General features: G+C 49.0%; 1 protein-coding gene across 1 annotated transcript in view; it reads right to left on the bottom strand.

The window, feature by feature from the left end:
• LOC138666455 (zinc finger protein 665-like) overlaps positions 1-5,504 on the bottom strand; it is a 309,850-nt gene extending 304,346 nt beyond the window's left edge. Inside the window, exon 1 of the mRNA XM_069754679.1 lies at positions 5,398-5,504. The gene's annotated coding sequence lies outside the window, so the exon portion shown is untranslated. The remainder of the gene's footprint in view (positions 1-5,397) is intronic.
• Between the last annotated feature and the right edge of the window lie 12,011 nt (positions 5,505-17,515).

Here is a 17,515-nt window from a genome sequence, read left to right as displayed (position 1 = left end):
GTGTGTCTCAGGAATCCGTCCGATTTTTTGTCTAAGGGATCCCTTAACACGCCAGAGTCTTCTAAGGGAAGGGATCATTTTTTAGATGATCTAGCTACCGCACCATCAATTTTTGGAACCTTATCCCACGTCTCTGAATCTTTTTCTTCAAAGGGCTTTTAGAAGCCGAGGGTAGATTACCCGATTTCTCCGGCTTCTTCCATTCCTTCTCTATAAGGGCTTTTACTTTGGAGTTAACTGGGAAAGTACGGATTCTTTTTTCCTCTAAACCCCCAAACATAATGTCCTCCAGGGATTTGGCCGCTTTTTCATCTTTTATGCCCATTGAAGCTCTGACGGCTTTTATTAACTTATCCGTGTTCTCTGTTAGAAAGCACGGACGGCCCCCAACATCACTATCTGAAGAGGAACCCGAGGACATGGAAGAGGAGAAGGGAGATAATGGTTCCTCCTGACATTCCTCGTCAGAATGAGAACCCTCGGAAACAGAAACCGGTTCCGGGTTTTTACTACCCTTTTTCCTAAGGGCTGCTTTTACAGAGCCTTCTACTTCCGCTCTGATTATTGCCCTAAGACTAGAGGCAAAGTCAGGGGTCTCTTCCTGGATAGTCTTTTGGATGCAATCTACACAAAGATTCTACTGCCACTGGATTGCCAACGGAACTCTACAGAGGGCACATTTCTTATGCTTTGACTTGGAGCTAGCCTTCCTCGGTGCCTGCCAAGTAAACAGAAAATGTAGCCCATTACCACCAGGGTGACATTCACGTAGATCACTCACCACCCGCTGACCAAGAAGGGTACCGGATTCTGAGGCTGACTGGGAGCACGGACAACGTCCCTCCTGGAAGCTGAAGAGTCCTGTGACATCCGGCTAGGACGATTGCCGCTCCCACTCGAGCGGCTACTTTTCTTAGCACGTTGGTGAGCAGGTGCATCACCTGATAAGGGCTCTTGCTGCTGCTGCAATGGCCACTGCTCCATACGATCATCCATCTCTGGAAGGCAGTATAGAAGTGAGTGAAGTTTCTGTGTGACTCCACCCTTAAATAACGGGTAATCCGTAGTGCTCCCCACCTCTTCCGGTATCCGTTTATGCCCCTCTCCCCTCCTGCATACTGCCGGGAAGCCACATCGTCTCCGGCGTCCGTACCATGGGCGCCACCATCTTGGATCCGGCGCGCTGCTCTGACGTCACGCAGGCACGCTCCTTCCCAGCGTGCCTTGCGTGCAACATCAGCCGCGCACCCGGAAGTCGTCCAGAGGGGGAGAGAGCGGCGTGGCAGACACAGAATGGCCCCCAAGAGTCCGGACTGTGCTGGCCCGACGCCCGCACGTGCGCAAAAGCCCGCAGGATCTGCGAACGGCGCTTCCAGCATCCTGAAGGCCGGCATACAGGCGCCCTGCCTGCCCTTCCAGTGCCGGGACAGGAGCGGGTGAGTGGAAATCTTCAATCAAAAATACCGCCGTGATTCAGCACAAGGGTTCCCATCAGGACAGGAAACCCAACTGAAGCGAGGGAGAGGTACCGCCCTATTAATTTAGTAGGCTTCCTGTCCCGACTGGGCGGATCCCTCTCTCAGGTGTGCTGTCATGGGAGACAGGAAAAAACACCCTTGCACAAAAATTGAGTGACTTTTACATCACGGAATACGTTCTCCCTGGTGTTGTACTGGTTGTGGATGATAAGGATGAGGATAAGGAGGATAACACCAAACAGACAAAATCAGGAAGCGGATAGCAATGTGTGGTTGGGGAGAGGTGCATGACAATACACCTCCACAAAAAAGACAATGTAATACAGTTTATGTTTTGCTGTTTTCACTTGGTGGTGTACAGAAATCTTGCCCAATCCAGCCCTTGTTCATTTTTATAAGAGTCAGCCTGTCAGCATTTTCAGTTGACAGGCGGATGCGCTTATCTGTTAAAATTCCACCAGCGGCACTAAAAACCTGCTCTGACAGAACGCTAGCAGCAGGGCAGGCCAGGACCTCCAAGGCGCAGAGAGCCAGTTCATGCCACGTATCCAGCTTGGATACCCAATAATTAAAAGGCACAGAGGAATCACCAAGGACATTTGTACGATCTGCAAGGTACTCCCTCAACATCTTCCCAAACATTGCACTTCTTGTGACAGCACCCCTTGCCTCTGTGCCAGCACGATGGGAGGGTCTGAGAAAACTGTCCCAGAACTTTGCCATCATTCCTTTTTCTGAGCTGGATTGTACTTCTGTCTCTCTCGCTTGGACTCCTTGGTTATACAACAATCTCTGACTTCTGCTGCCAGCGTTCTCACATGGGAATTTTCTAATTAATTCCACTACAAGGGCCCTCTGGTACTGCAACATTTTAGTACACCTCTCTGCCTCTGGCAGAAGAGATTGAAAGTTCTCCTTGTAGTGTGGGTCTAGAAGTGTCACCAACCAGTAATGAGTGTCACCAAAAAATTTTATAATGCGAGAGTCACGTGAAGCGCAGCCCTACATACAGTCAGCCATGCGTGCCAGACTGCTAACAGGCAACAGGCTGAGTGTAATCCCCCTGTATGGTTCCTTGGTCCATGTCCTTGTGCTCTGCCTGCAATGCATCCTCTTTAATTGTGACCAGAGAGGTTTTCAGAATGCTGAGAAGCAGGATGGTGACGCTAATTATGGCATCATCACCACTCACCAGCTTGGTGCAGTCCTCAAAGTTTTGTAGGATGGTACATATGTCTGACATCCATGTCCACTCCTGAGGTCTTATGTGTGGAGTCTGAACTGAATATCGACGGCCTCATGTTTGTAATCAACAACTGCCCTCTTCTGCTCACAAATCCTTTCCAACATATGCAGTGTAGAGTTCCAATTTGTGGGGACATCACACACCAGTCGGTGAGCCATTAGCTGAAAACGCTGCTGAAGCACAGCAAGGGCGGCTGAAGCTGTAGCTGACTTTCAAAAATGGGCAGACAGACGGCGTACTTTCACTAGCAGATCCAGCTTTTCAGAAAACGTTGAACCACGAGGTTAAGCACATGGGCCAGGCAAGGTACGTGTGTGAGCTCACCTTGACTCAGAGCCGCCACCAGGTTCCGGCCATTGTCACACACGACCATGCCTGTCTGTAGGATCAGCGGTGTCATCCAAATATCTGACTGCTCTTTCAGCACTGTCCACAACTCTTCTGCATTGTGTGGTTTGTCACCTATGCAGATAAGCTTCAGCACAGCCTGTTGCTGCTTGGCTGAGGCAGTGCTGCAATGATTCCAGCTTCTGACTGATGTGTCGATTTCAGAGATGGAGGCTGAAGAGGAGGACGAGGAGGTGCATGAGCTGTAGACTGTGGGTGTAAACTGATTGACCGCAGTCCAGTGCACAAGACAACAGGTACAGGCAGGGTCTGGCCGCTTTGAAGCAAATCCAGAGTCCCCTTTACCAGGTGGAGAAGAAAGCCTTCCTCCAAGTGTGGTGGTGTTGTAGTCTCTTACTGCCTAAGGCTTCAAATAAGGTCCTCACAGTTCCTCTCTGTCCCTCATAAAGGTCAGGACACAACCCGTATGACAGGTGAACTGGGCCTTTTTACAGGGTCTCTATCATGACCCAGGCCCTATATTTATCACTGTGTCTCCTGGGTATCAATGCGGACAGGTGATCTACAATCCAGCTGTCCTGCCGGTCTCAGCTTTGCCACTATAGAGTTCAGCATGGCCACGGTCTTCCGGAATCTGTACTAGCCAGGGAGGTAGCCACTTCTCAGCTCTGCTCCACTGGTGTTATACTCCTGCGCTTTCTCCCTCCTGCAATCTTCCTACCATCTGTTCTTTCTTTCTGTTTCCTTCTTCCTCCAGGAGCTGTAGTACTTTGGACTACATGGCCCCTTCAGACTTTCTGACACTCACTGCATGTCCCCTAGTTATGTGTCGTTGTGAACGATCTGACACAAAGAGCCGTCTCCCTGCTGTGAACGATGGGAGACGGCACGCCAGTGAGAGCCACAAAAATCCCTGAAAAGCTTTCACTGTGCATAAAATCCCGGACTTTGGCAGACATAACCCCACCCACCTGAGCAAAACTCCACCCACTCATCTATTTCATTGGTTCCTAACAAGTGGGCGGAGTTTCTCTGGTAGGTGGGCGTGGTTTCGGGCGCCTGAACACACATGCGATGGGGATCCATTTAGGATCCAAAAAGAGCAGTTTTGTGAGCCGAAAGAGCCGACTCCTTTTGGTGAGCGGAGCCATGAGGGCTGGATTACCAAAAAGAGCCGGACTGCCCATCACTACAGTGTCCGCTCTCTTCAGGTCCTCTGACACTCTGCACTGTCTGCTGTCTGGGACAAACTAACTACTTTCCCCCCAAAACCAGAATATATCAAGGGGAGTTCACCCTAAATCCGGGTACAGAGCTCCCCCTTCTGGCCTGGAGTGTGAACGTGTTGTACGCAGTATTTACCTGGTGAAAGATATCCTTCATCGCTTCCAAGCATGACATCTCTCCCCAAGAGGAAAGCACTGCCACTGTGACGACCATGACCCTGGGGCGTCACACTAGTGCTCTGGAAACTCCCTCTGTAATATCACTGTCCTGAATGCTGCTGCCAGGATCATATTCCTCACCAACCGTTACACCGATGCCTCTACCTTGTGCCAGTCATTACACTGGCTACCCATCCACTCCAGAATCCAGTACAAAACTACTACCCTCATCCACAAAGCACTCCAAGGCTCAGCACCACCCTACATCTCCTCTCTGGTCTCAGTCTACCACCCTACCCGTGCCCTCCGCTCCGCTAATGACCTCAGGTTAGCATCCTCAATAATCAGAACCTCCCACTCCCGTCTCCAAGACTTTACACGTGCTGCGCCGATTCTTTGGAATGCACTACCTAGGTTAATGCGATTAATCCCCAATCCCCACAGTTTTAAGCGTGCCCTAAAAACTCATTTGTTCAGATTGGCCTACCGCCTCAATGCATTAACGTAACGATCCCTGTGTGGCCTATTTAAAAAAAAAAAATGAATGTTCTCATTCACTTTATGCAGTTAATAGCCCCCTGTGTCTGTACTGTTACATGCTTAGGCAGTTAACTGGTTCATGCAGCTTTACATGAACACCCGAGCCTTACACTATGGCTGGTCCGAATAACTATAGCATTTGTTACCATCCGCCTCTCGTGTCTCCTCTTTTCCTCATAGTTTGTAAGCTTGCGAGCAGGGCCCTCATTCCTCCTGGTATCTGTTTTGAACTGTATTTCTGTTATGCTGTAATGTCTATTGTCTGTACAAGTCCCCTCTATAATTTGTAAAGCGCTGCGGAATATGTTGGCGCTATATAAATAAAAAATTATTATTATCACTGAGGGCTCAGGGGAAGAGAAAGTATCACAGACTTGGAAGGTAATTGAGGTTAATGTACCATGGGCACAAGAAAGCGCCGAGTCCCGAGATCCGCACCTCCAGAGATCTGCAGGATCCAATCACTTAGTTGTACTTTCTGCAGGAGACTTCTGCCAAACGTTACCTGATCTTGAAGCAACTCCAGCAGATGAGCTGAATGGCTGCACTGTGCGCACAGGACCTTTGATGAGGTCACAGGAGGGGAGGAGTCAGGGGTCACATGATCAGGGGCCTCAGTGTATGCAGGACTCTGCTGTGCTGGCTGTCATAGTGCTGGATGAGGGGAAGTTTATGTGTGGGGTCAGGAGGGGTTTACAGTGTGGATGTAGCAGAGCCGTGTGTGTACGAGGTGTACGGAGCGGAGCCGTGTGTACAGAGTGGAGCCGTGTGTATTTGAGGTGTATGGAGCAGAGCCATGAGTACGAGGTGTACGAAGCAGAGTCGTATGTGTACATGGTGTATGGAGCAGAGCCATGTGTGTACGAGGTGTACAAAGTGGAGCCGTGTGTTTACAAGGTGTACAGAGTGGAGCTGCTCGTATACGGAATGGAGCTGCGCGTGTACGAGCTGTACGGCGCGGAGCCGCTTGTGTATGGAATGGAGCCGCACGTGTATGAGATGTACAGAGCGGAGCCGTGTGTGCAAGGTGTACGGAGCGGAGCCACGTGTGTACGAGGTTGCGGAGCGGAGCCGCGAGTGTACGAGGTGTACAGAGTGGAGCAGCATTTGTACGAGGTGTACGGAGCGGAGCCATGTGTGTACGAGGTGTACGGAGCGGAGCCATGTGTGTACGAGGTGTACGGAGCGGACCCATGTGTGTACGAGATGTACAGAGAGGAGTCGCGTGTGTACGAGGTGTATGGAGCAGAGCCATGTGTGTACGAGATGTACAGAGAGAAGTTGCGTGTGTACGAAGTTTACGCAGCAGAGAGGCGTGTGTGTACAAGGTGTACGAAGAGGAGTCGCGTGTGTGCGGAGCAGAGAGGCGTGTGTGTACGAGGTGTACGCAGCAGAGAGGCGTGTGTGTATGAGGTGTACGAAGAGGAGTCGCATGTGTACGAAGCGGAGAGGCGTGTGTGTACGAGATGTACAGGTTTGCAGCATTGTCGCACACAGCCTTCCCTGGCTGCAGGTTGAGTGGAGACAACCATTGATGGAACTCGGTCTCCAGAGCTGACCACGACTCCTCAGCTGTGTGACTCACATTTACCAGACATTACAATGTAGACACTGCCTGATGCCGTTGAGCTCTGGTGACAGCATAGTGAGGAGGTGTGCAGGATTCCTTCTGCGCAGTTACAACGCGGGTGGCATTACCAGACAGTCTTTGGGTGCAGGTGGAGGACCGAGAGGAGGTTGAGGAGGCAGAGGCAGTGGAGGAACTTCTAGATACAGAGGATCGATGAGCAACTCGTGGCAATGGCAAGACTTGGACAGCAGCCCCTTCTCCTGATGTCGCCGTAGTTACCCAGTGCCCAGTCACCGACATGTAATGCCCCTGTCCATGTCTACTCATCCAAGTTTCTCATGGAAGCGGTGATGCTGTGTGCGACATGCTGGTGTAGCGCAGGCACAACTTTCTTTGAGAAGTAGCGGCGACTGGGCATCTGGTACTGGGGCACTGCGACGGACATAAGGTCTAGAAAATCCTCTGTGTCCACCAGGCGGAAAGGCAGCATTTCTGTAGCCAACAGCTTGCAGATGGAGAAATTCAACCTCTTAGCTTTGTCATGGCTATGAGGAAATGGTCTTTTACTTGTCCACATCTGAGGGCTGGCTGCCGTGCTTAGATGGAGTTGAGTAGGGAGTCCCCGACAAACTGCTGGTCTGTGAGGAAGGTGCAGGCGGAGATGTTATGTTGCCTTGATCAAAATTGGTGTTGATGTTGGAGAATGCTCAACACCAGCAGGTGTTTCCACTTGCAAATGTCCTGACGATCTGCCAATCACACTGGCTGTTGCAAGTAAAGAGGTGGAATGTCTGCATGCAAAACCATGTGTGACTGCTGTCCCCACAGTCACAGAGGATGAAGAGGACGCAGATGCACTTGATGGGGCAGACGGTTGACCCGGCCCACTAGGCCGCATTGTAGCACAGTGAGCTTCCCAATGCAACTTATGCCTCATATCCATGTGATTGTTCATGCATGAAGTACTCAAGCTAGTGATTTTTTGGCCTCTATTGAGATTTTATTGACAAATCTTACAGACAACATGAGTTATGTCATCCTTTGCGATGTCAAAAAAATGCCCAGGCTATGCAAGGCTTAGAGCCCATGCGACCTGAAGAGCCACCACGACTTCTGGTCTGAGGCACAGTTGAGGATGCAGTTGTTGACGTGCTTCCAGCACTCCGTCTCTGTCCAGGAAGGCGCACCGTTACCTTGTCATCAGACTCGTCGCTAGCATCCTTCACCTCCTCTGCTGACCTCATGGACTGGGGGTTGACAGTAAGCGGGGTCTACAACCTCATCATCATCCTGTGTGTTCTCACACCCATCGTCCTCAGAGCCAACCTCTTCCTGCCCCGACCGAAAAGTCAAGTTTTTGTTCCAATCAGGTATCTCAGTCTCATCATCATCTTCCTCATTCTCTCCACCAACAGAAGTTACAGTTTGGGAACGAGGGTCTACATTATGCTCAGAACTTTCTTCATCTGGGCCTGGATCCGACTCACAAAGATTCTGGGCATCAGTGCAGATCATTTCCTCGTCTGGATTCACAGAAGCTCTGGAGCAGACCTCTGATTCCCAGGCTATAGTATGCGTAAACTGCTCTACAGACTCAACCATATGTGTTACCCCATGCTCATACGTGTAGCTGGAGACTTGGGAGCTGTGAGGAAGCAATTGCGATTGGGGTGACAACTCTAAGGACTGGAGTAGTTTTGATGTTGAAGTTGACATGGAGGAGAGCCCACTTGAACGAGCACTTGATATCCCTTCAAGCACCTGCTGTTTTTGTGCCTCATCTGGAATTTTTGGCGATGCTTGTAGCGATGGTCGTAAGAAAGGGATCATATCCGATTGTCCACGAAAAGAAGTAGACATCTTACTTTGGCTGGAAGATGGTCTTTCTTCTGCAGATGTTACTGTTGCTTTACCACCTACCCCACGGAGACAACCTTTTTTTCCCTTTCCAACACGCCTATTCCCCTTTCCACCAGCAGCAGGTCTTTTGCCACTCGTTTTAGTGCTTAACTAAAATGGCAACTCTGTATCTGTAGTTGTTGGCACAACAACCGATGAAAACCAAGCAGAACTGTGTGGCGAAACTGTGGTACTCGGCCTAAAACTAATAACTGGATTAGATGCAGTGAAAATAGAGATACACAGGCGGTATAGTTTGTTTCACAGGCGGGCTACTCTGCTGATGTGCAGACACTGCTCCTAGGCCCAAAACTAATAACTGGATTAGATGCAGTGAAAATTGAGACACCCAGGCGGCAGAGTTTGTTTCACAGGTGGGCTACTCTGCTGACGTGCAGACACTGCTCCTAGGCCCTAAACTATTAACTGGATTAGATGCAGTGAAAATTGAGATACACAGGCGGTATTGTTTGTTTCAAGTGGGCTACTCTGCTGACGTGCAGACACTGCTCCTAGGCCCAAAACTAATAACTGGATTAGATGTAGTGAAAATAGAGATACACAGGCGGCAGAGTTTGTTTCACAGGCGGGCTACTCTGCTGACGTGCAGACACTGCTCCTAGGCCCAAAACTATTAACTGGATTAGATGCAGTGAAAATAGAGATACACAGGCGGAATAGTTTGTTTCACAGGCGGGCTACTGTGCTGACGTGCAGACACTGCTCCTAGGCCCAAACTATTAACTGGGTTAGATGCAGTAAAAATTGAGATACACAGGCGGTGTAGCTAGCTTCACAGGCGGGCTACTCAGATGACTATCAGACAATGCTACTAGCCCAAAAGGATTGGCTGAGCTAGATTACACCAAATGCTGTGACAAACACTTGCACAGCACTGGCACAGACCTGCCTGGCAAACAGTGCTATAAACTGCTGTAACCTACCCTGAAAAGGGCTGATATTACAACTAGTCCCAACTCCTCCTGACTCCCTAAACCTATCTCTCTGACAATTCGCTCCAAAAAAACACTCTTAGTCTGTATAGCGCCCACAGCAGCAGTGGTGCCATCTAACACTAAGCTGCAGCAGTGAGGAAATGGTGGCGATGGGGCAAATGGCTGGTTCTTATAGGGCAAGGACATGTGACATACACAGACAATGACACATGCCCTTGCTTGTGTGCATCACATGCACATTGCTGTGTGTGTGTGTGCGCACTGCTGATAGGCTGAGAGACTGCACCGCCCCACTGTAAATGTGGGAAAGAAAAAAAAATGGAGATCGGCGTTATTTCAGCACAGATCTATCCCACTATACACTGAAACAGTCTATCAACAATGATTAACAGTTTTAATGTGCAAATCAAGCGAGGCTTTTGGTGAATGAACAGTTATCGAACAGAAACTCGAACAGCCGAATTTTAAGCAAATTGTTCGGGTTCGTCAAATAACTAGAACACCGCCCAAAACAGCTCAAATTTGAAATTGGCGAACAGTTCGACTCGAACACCGCTCATCTCTAGTCTTGATGAAGTCTGAAGTGGATTTAAGTAGGGGTAAAAAATTAAGTGAGAATAGTTGATGCCAGTGTGGGCTTAGTTTAATTCCTAGATACTTAATATAGCTAGAATTCCACTTAATTGGGAATTTTTCTTCAATATCTCGGATAATCGTATGTTGCACATTTATACTCAATGCCTCCAATTTTTCTAGATTAATTTTGAAATTAGGATGCCAAACTTTTCAAACATATCCAGCACCACTGGAATTTCCTTTTTAAGGCTGTGTGCACACATTCCGGATTTTTGCGCGTTTTTTTTTTGCGTTTTTCATGATAAAACTGCAAAAAAAAAACGCATACATTAAGCATCCTATTAAAAAAAATGCAATCCGCATTTTCTATGCACATGCTGCATTTTTTTCCTGAGCGGATACGCATTCCAGAAAAAAACGCAGCATGTTCATTAATTTGCGGAATAGCAGGGATTCCGCACACATAGGAATGCATTGATCAACTTACTTCGCACTTGGGGCTATGCCATCATGCGGAAAGTAAGCGGATCATGTTCGGATCAGACTCTCCTCCACGGGCTGAGAACCGTATCACTGTAAAAAAAAAAATAGAATTAAAATAAAAAATAGGGATATACTCACCTTCTGATGGCCCCCGGAGTCCTTCCGCCTCTCAGCGGTTCCCCTGGCGGCTTCCGTTCCCAGGGATGCTGTGTGTGAACGACCTGCGATGACATCGCGGTCACGTGACTGTGACGTCATCCCAGGTCCTTCGCACACAGCGTCCCTGGGAACGGAAGCCGCCGCGTGCACCGCTGAGGAGATCGGGACGCCGGAAAGTGAGAATAACCATTTTTTTCTTTTTTTTTAATTATTTTTAACATTAGATCTTTTTACTATTGATGCTGCATAGGCAGCATCAATAGTAAAATGTTGGTCACACTTGTCAATCACAATGTTTGACAAGTGTGACCAACCTGTCAATCACCTTTGCAAGCGATGCTACAGATCGCTTGGAAAACGCTAGCATTCTGCAAGCTAATTACGCTTGCAAACCGCTAGTGTTTAGCGGGAATACGCATGCCAATTCCGCATGCGATATACCCGTGGCAGGAGTTGCGGAATTGCCGTGGAAATTTCCGCGGCAATTCTCCAATGTGTGCCCTTAGCCTTAGGGTCCGCCAGCGAAAGTAAAAAGTCATCTGTAAATGCTGCTACAACATGTGAAGTCCCCATGATCTGAACCCCTTCAATGCCAGGGTGTTGCCTAATACTTTGAATTAGCGTTTCTATATTTTTTTTTACTCAAATCTTTTTTATTAAATATAAGAGTCCAATAAAACATTTCACATTAAGACATAAATTTCCATTTTCCCCACTCTTAACCCCCCTCTTACCCAGCCCGCCCCCCTCCTTCCCTTTTAGACAGCTCACGCTTTCCTCGTAACATATCCTGTGGTATTATATATGTTAACCATATACAATAACTTTTATTTGTAAACGAATACACCGTAAATATATAATCGAACTCTCCTCAGGCCTAACGTCTCTTAGCCTTCCCTAGAGAGATAGAGATATTCTCCCCTCGAGGGATGTTCCTCTTTGATCTAATTTCTGGCTATGACCTTCCGAGCCATGTATAGTAGTCTGGCGATTGCTATTTTCAGCTTGTTATCCACAGCTATCTCTTCCATGTACCCCAGCACGCACACCAAAGGTTCTCTTGGAATTACACATCTGTATGCCCCTTCTATCCGGCTTACAACCATCAACCAAAAAGCAGTCAATCTCGGACACAACCATAACATATGAAACATTCCAGCACTATCATTCCTACATCTAGGGCATTTCTAGTCAGATCTCAGCCCAGCTGTATACAGGACATCCGGGGATCTATACACTCTGTGTACAATATAAAGCTGGGAAAGTCTATATGGCTCATTCAGTGATAATTTCGGTATCCATTCTAATACAGTGTCACGCCGTTTACGGCGATAAAGGGGCAGGACGGCATACTGGAACCCGCACCTGTCCCTGCCACTATAAGGGGTCCTGGCTTTCCCTTATCTCGGGGGTACCTATGATGGTTATGAGGCCCGAGCCGCCAGCGTATCCCTGTCTCCTGTACATTCCCTATCAGTGACCCCCTCTCCCCCCAAGGGAGATGGACTGCACCAGTGTATAAATATCACAATTAACAGGTAAACAGACAAGGTAAAGGAAAACCACACTTAGCTTAATGCTGTAAGGCACAGCAGGAAGAAACACCAGATACAACGGACACAGCTGTAGAACAACAGTTCCCAGCTAGCTCCTACTCCTGGCTTGGTCGCTGAAGAATGAACTAACACCGACAGTCAGCTGATGAACCAGGTGACCTCTTAAAGGATGGATGGAGTGGTCAACACAAGCATCAGCTGACCCAGCAGCATTGCAGTAACATCAGCGGCCACCGGGGGGGGGGGAACTGCATCCCCGATGACCAGAAAGGAAAAAAGGTCTTTAACTGAGGCAAACCAGATCTGCCACAGATCCAAACATGGATCATGACAGTACCCCCCTTTCAATGAGGGGCCTCTGGACCCTCAACACTGGACCTCACCAGTAAACAACCTACAGTGAGGATGACTCGATTCTCCAGAGTTCACCTCCCCAGTCACCTGACCCTCAGGTTTAAGGTGGACACAGCACGATGGAGTAGACAACGTAGGCGGCACAAATCTCCAGAGTGCAGACCTGTGGAATGAGTTGTGTGTGGGCATTACAGAGGGTAACTCCAACTGGTAAGTCTTCGGACTGACAATGGCTGACACCCGATATGGCCTGATTACGCTCGAACTCCAGATCCCAGTTCCACACTTCCACCTGATATTTTTGGTGGACACCCATACGTAATAATTCACACACAGGTCCGGACCTGAACGTTTATTTTCACACATGCGTCTGCCACAAGATGGTGAACTCTTTACAGAACTGACAACAGAGGTGTCCCCCTGTGTCACCAAACTCACACCCCCACTATTCACCGAGGGAACCACGACCCTCCTCTGACCCCCTCCTTCTTAAAGGTCTCTGACATACCGGGTTAGAATGTAGTGAGGGTAGAGTCTTGTCCCTACTTCCTTTAAGCACCTCTACTGCCCCCACTGGAGAAGAAGGGGTAGGTTGTAGAAGGACGGCAGAGATCGTAGCTACAGGGCAGCAGTCCTCACACGACTGACCCCAGCTGACTACTTCTCTGGACCGCCAGTCTATGACAGGGTTGTGTCTTCTCAACCAAGGGAGACCTAAGACAATGGGAGTTGGTATGCCCTCCAAGACGTAACATGACAGGAACTCTTCATGACAAGCCCCTATACGCAGATGTATATTGTCAACGACTTTGGTAATGCTCCCCTGGCTGAGCGGGACAGAGTCAATGGCCTGGACGCTTAGTGGTCTAGCTAGCGACCTACTCTTCAGGCCATGGGTCTGGACAAAATATGCATCTACCAAATTGATTCCTGCTCCACTGTCCACCAGCACAGGAATATTCTCAGTTACCCCACCAACAACCACCTCAGCAGGTAAAGTACACTGAGACGAGAAAACGGAGGAAATATACACTCCCTGGTCGCTTCCTTCCACACAACCAGAGGGACGCGGCTTTTTAGATGGAACAGGTATTTTGGTGCGAGCTGGGCAGGCATTGATAAAATGACCAGTCTGCCCCCAGTAGAAACATGCCCCCACACCACGGTGAACCCCAGACAACCCCGTTTGGGAACCAACTCCTCCCAGCTGCATGGGTTCGTCCGTCTGCCCAGGTGTGTCCTCCTCCCTAGCAAGGACTATAGGGGACACATTTGGTGTATTCCTCTCCCTCAAACGTCTATTCACCCGGATAGCAAGAGACATGGCGGCCTCCAATGACTTGAGGGTGGCGTACTGTACCAGAGTATCTTGTATCCTAGGGGACAGACCCTGCACAAAATGGCTCCTAATGGCCGGGTCATTCCACTGTGTGTCAGTGGCCCACCTCCTGAACTCTGAACAGTACTCCTCCGCTGGCCGACCCCCTGCTTGATCTTACGGAGTCGGGATTCCGCCAAAGAGATGCTGTCCGGGTCACCATATACCAGCGCCAGAGCTGCAAAAAACTCGTCCACCGACCGTAGAGATGGAGAACCGGTCAGCAGGGAGAAGGCCCAGGATTGGGGATCACCCTTAAGAAGGGAAACAATGATACCCACCCCTTGTTCCTTACTCCCTGAAGAACGAGGGCGGAGCCTGAAGTATAACTTATGGGCCTCCTTAAAAACCAAAAATGTATCTCTCCCACCAGAGAACCTGTCAGGAAGAGATAACTTGGGCTCAGCTTGAGCATGTACCTGGGCCGAAGCCCAAAACCCCACCAACTGCTGCAGCTGCTGCACCACCTCACCACGCAGCACCTTAAACTTGTCAGTGAGGGTCTGAAGCAGCTGGGCAAAGGCCTGCATTTGAGCCATGGCTCACCAGAAATAATCTGAAGGTCGGTGTTAATGTCATGCCGTTTACGACGATAAAGGGGCAGGACGGCGTACTGGAACCCGCACCTGTCCCTGCCACTATAAGGGGTCCTGGCTTTCCCTTATCTCGGGAGTACCTATGATGGTTAGGAGGCCCGAGCTGCCAGCATATCCCTGTCTCCTGTGCAGGCCCTACCAGTGACCCCCTCTCCCCCCAAGGTAGGTAGACTGCACCAGTGTATAAATATCACAATTAACAGGTAAACAGACAAGGTAAAGGAAAACCACACTTAGCTTAATGCTGCAAGGCACAGCACAGCAGGAAGAAACACCAGATACAACGGACCCACTGTAGAACAACAGTTCTCAGCTAGCTCCTACTCCTGGCTTGGTCGCTGAAGATTGAACTAACACCGAGAGTCAGCTGATGAACCAGGTGACCTCTTAAAGGATGGAGGGAGTGGTCAACACAAACATCAGCTGACCCAGCAGCAATGCAGTAACATCAGCGGCCACCGGGGGGGGGGGGAACTGCATTAACCCCCAATGACCAGAAAGGAAAAAAAGTCTAAAACTGAGGCAAACCAGATTTGCCACAAATCCAAAATTGGATCGTGACATACAGATTCCCACTTTTCATCCTCTAAACGACCCAGCTCTCTTTCCCATTTAGCCCTCGCGCCAATCAGATATCCCAATAGGTGAGTGTGAAGTAGACCCTTATATAAAGATGAAATAGCTCCCCTCGTTGTCCCCACTTCACAGATGTAGGCTAATACTAAGTCGTTTTGAATTTGGAAACAATCCCCCTCATTCTGGGCCACAAACGCATGCCGTACTTGTGCATATTGGAACCCCCCAGATGTCCTAAGACCATATTCTGACTATAGCTGGGAAAAGGATTTCAACTCCCATCGCTCTAAAATCTGACAGTCATACCGGATCCCCCTGGCTTGACATTCTGGTGTATGTCCCATTGCCAAAATCTCTGGTAGATTATTATTAAACCACAGTGGAGAAAACCTGGTCAGACAAGTAACCCCGCAAATTTGTTTAACTCTCCCCCATACTTTATATATCAGAAATAATGTTGGGTATTTCTTCCCCAGTATCCCTAGGGATCCATCTTCCAGACACTGTACCACCGGACTTCTCTTCACCACCCTTTCTATCAAAAGTTGTGCTACATTGGAAGACGACTCATGTTCCCAGCCCTTTAAATGCTGACATTGGGCCGTCAAGAAATATATTTCAGGGTTAGGTAAAGCCAAGCCTCCCGCGTCCTTAGGGCGTTGAAGCGTCTCCAATCTAATTCGTGGGTCTTGCCTCCCCCACACCAGGCCTCTAAATAAAGAGTTAATCAGTTTGAATTTTACACGTGGTATCCAGATAGGTGAGTTATGGAGAACATACAGAATCTTATGCATCAGAATCATCTTAATGAGATTAATTCGGCCTACAACAGATAGTATAATATAACTTAAGGCCCCTTTACATTAAGCGACGCTGCAGCGATACCGACAACGATCCGGATCGCTGTTTGGTCGCTGGAGAGCTGTCACACAGACAGCTCTCCAGCGACCAACGATCCCGAAGTCCCCGGGTAACCAGGGTAAACATCGGGTTACTAAGCGCAGGGCCGCGCTTAGTAACCCGATGTTTACCCTGGTTACCAGCGTAAAAGTAAAAAAAAAAAAACACTACATACTTACCTACCGCTGTCTGTCCCCGGCGCTGTGCTCTGCACTCCTCCTGTACTGGCTGTGAGCACAGCGGCCGGAAAGCAGAGCGGTGACGTCACCGCTCTGCTTTCCGGCTGACCGATGCTCACAGCCAGTACAGGAGGAGTGCAGAGCACAGCGCCGGGGACAGACAGCGGTAGGTAAGTATGTAGTGTTTGTTTTTTTTTTACTTTTACGCTGGTAACCAGGGTAAACATCGGGTTACTAAGCGTGGCCCTGCGCTTAGTTACCCGATGTTTACCCTGGTTACCAGTGAAGACATCGCTGGATCGGTGTCACACACGCCGATCCAGCAATGTCCACGGGAGATCCAGCGACGAAATAAAGTTCTGGACTTTGTTCAGCGACCAACGATCTCCCAGCAGGGGCCTGATCGTTGGTCGCTGTCACACATAACGATTTCCTTAACGATATCGTTGCTACGTCACAAAAAGCAACGATATCGTTAACGATATCGTTATGTGTGAAGGTACCTTTAGACGAAGCCCCTACCTTTGCCTTAAGAGTTCCCAGCATCGGTGTAAGATTCGTATGCAAGTAATTCGTGATCGGCAAAGAGATTAGTATCCCCAAATATTTGAATTGATCTGCTACTTTAAGTCTACCCCCTTCCATAGAATCTCCCAGCTCACCCCCTGCACCATCCACCATAAACAGAGTTGACTTATTCCAATTTATTTTAAGCCCCGACAAAGCACCAAATCCCTCGATGAGCCGAATTGCATTACTCAATGAATCATGTGGATCACTCAAGAACAGCAGTATATCATCCGCATAAAGCTCTATATTTTCCTCTATCCATCCATATTTAAACCCAGAGACCTCAGCGGACTGTCGGATCCTGGCGGCCAGCGGCTTCACGGCTAAAGCAAACAAAAGAGGGGAGAGCGGACACCCCTTTCTCGTCTCTCTATGTAGCCTTATCGTATGAGAAAGCTCCCCATTCACTCACCCTAGCTGATGGTTGCGCGTACAATAGCTGAACCCAGGACACAAATTGTGGGCCGAAGCCAAAGCATTGCAATACCTGCCACAAGTATCCCCATTCCACACTGTCGAATGCCTTATGGGCATCTAAAGAAGCAATAACTCTATGCCCACCGTTATCAGCCCCCAATTGTAAATTCAAAAAAAGCCTTCTAAGATTGACTGCGGTGTTTCTGTCGGGCATAAAGCCAGACTGATCTGGATGAATCAACTTAGAAATAACACCCAACAATTGGGTCGCCAACATCCCAGCCAGAAGTTTAACATCCGTTGTGAGCAAAGAAATCTGGCGATACGATTCAGGCAGCCATAGATCTTT

This window comes from Ranitomeya imitator, chromosome 2 (assembly GCF_032444005.1).
Source record: "Ranitomeya imitator isolate aRanImi1 chromosome 2, aRanImi1.pri, whole genome shotgun sequence".
In the NCBI taxonomy this organism is placed as follows: Eukaryota; Metazoa; Chordata; class Amphibia; order Anura; family Dendrobatidae; genus Ranitomeya; species Ranitomeya imitator.
Note: the sequence above shows the minus strand (reverse complement) of the source record. Positions and strands in the feature narration are given on the sequence as shown.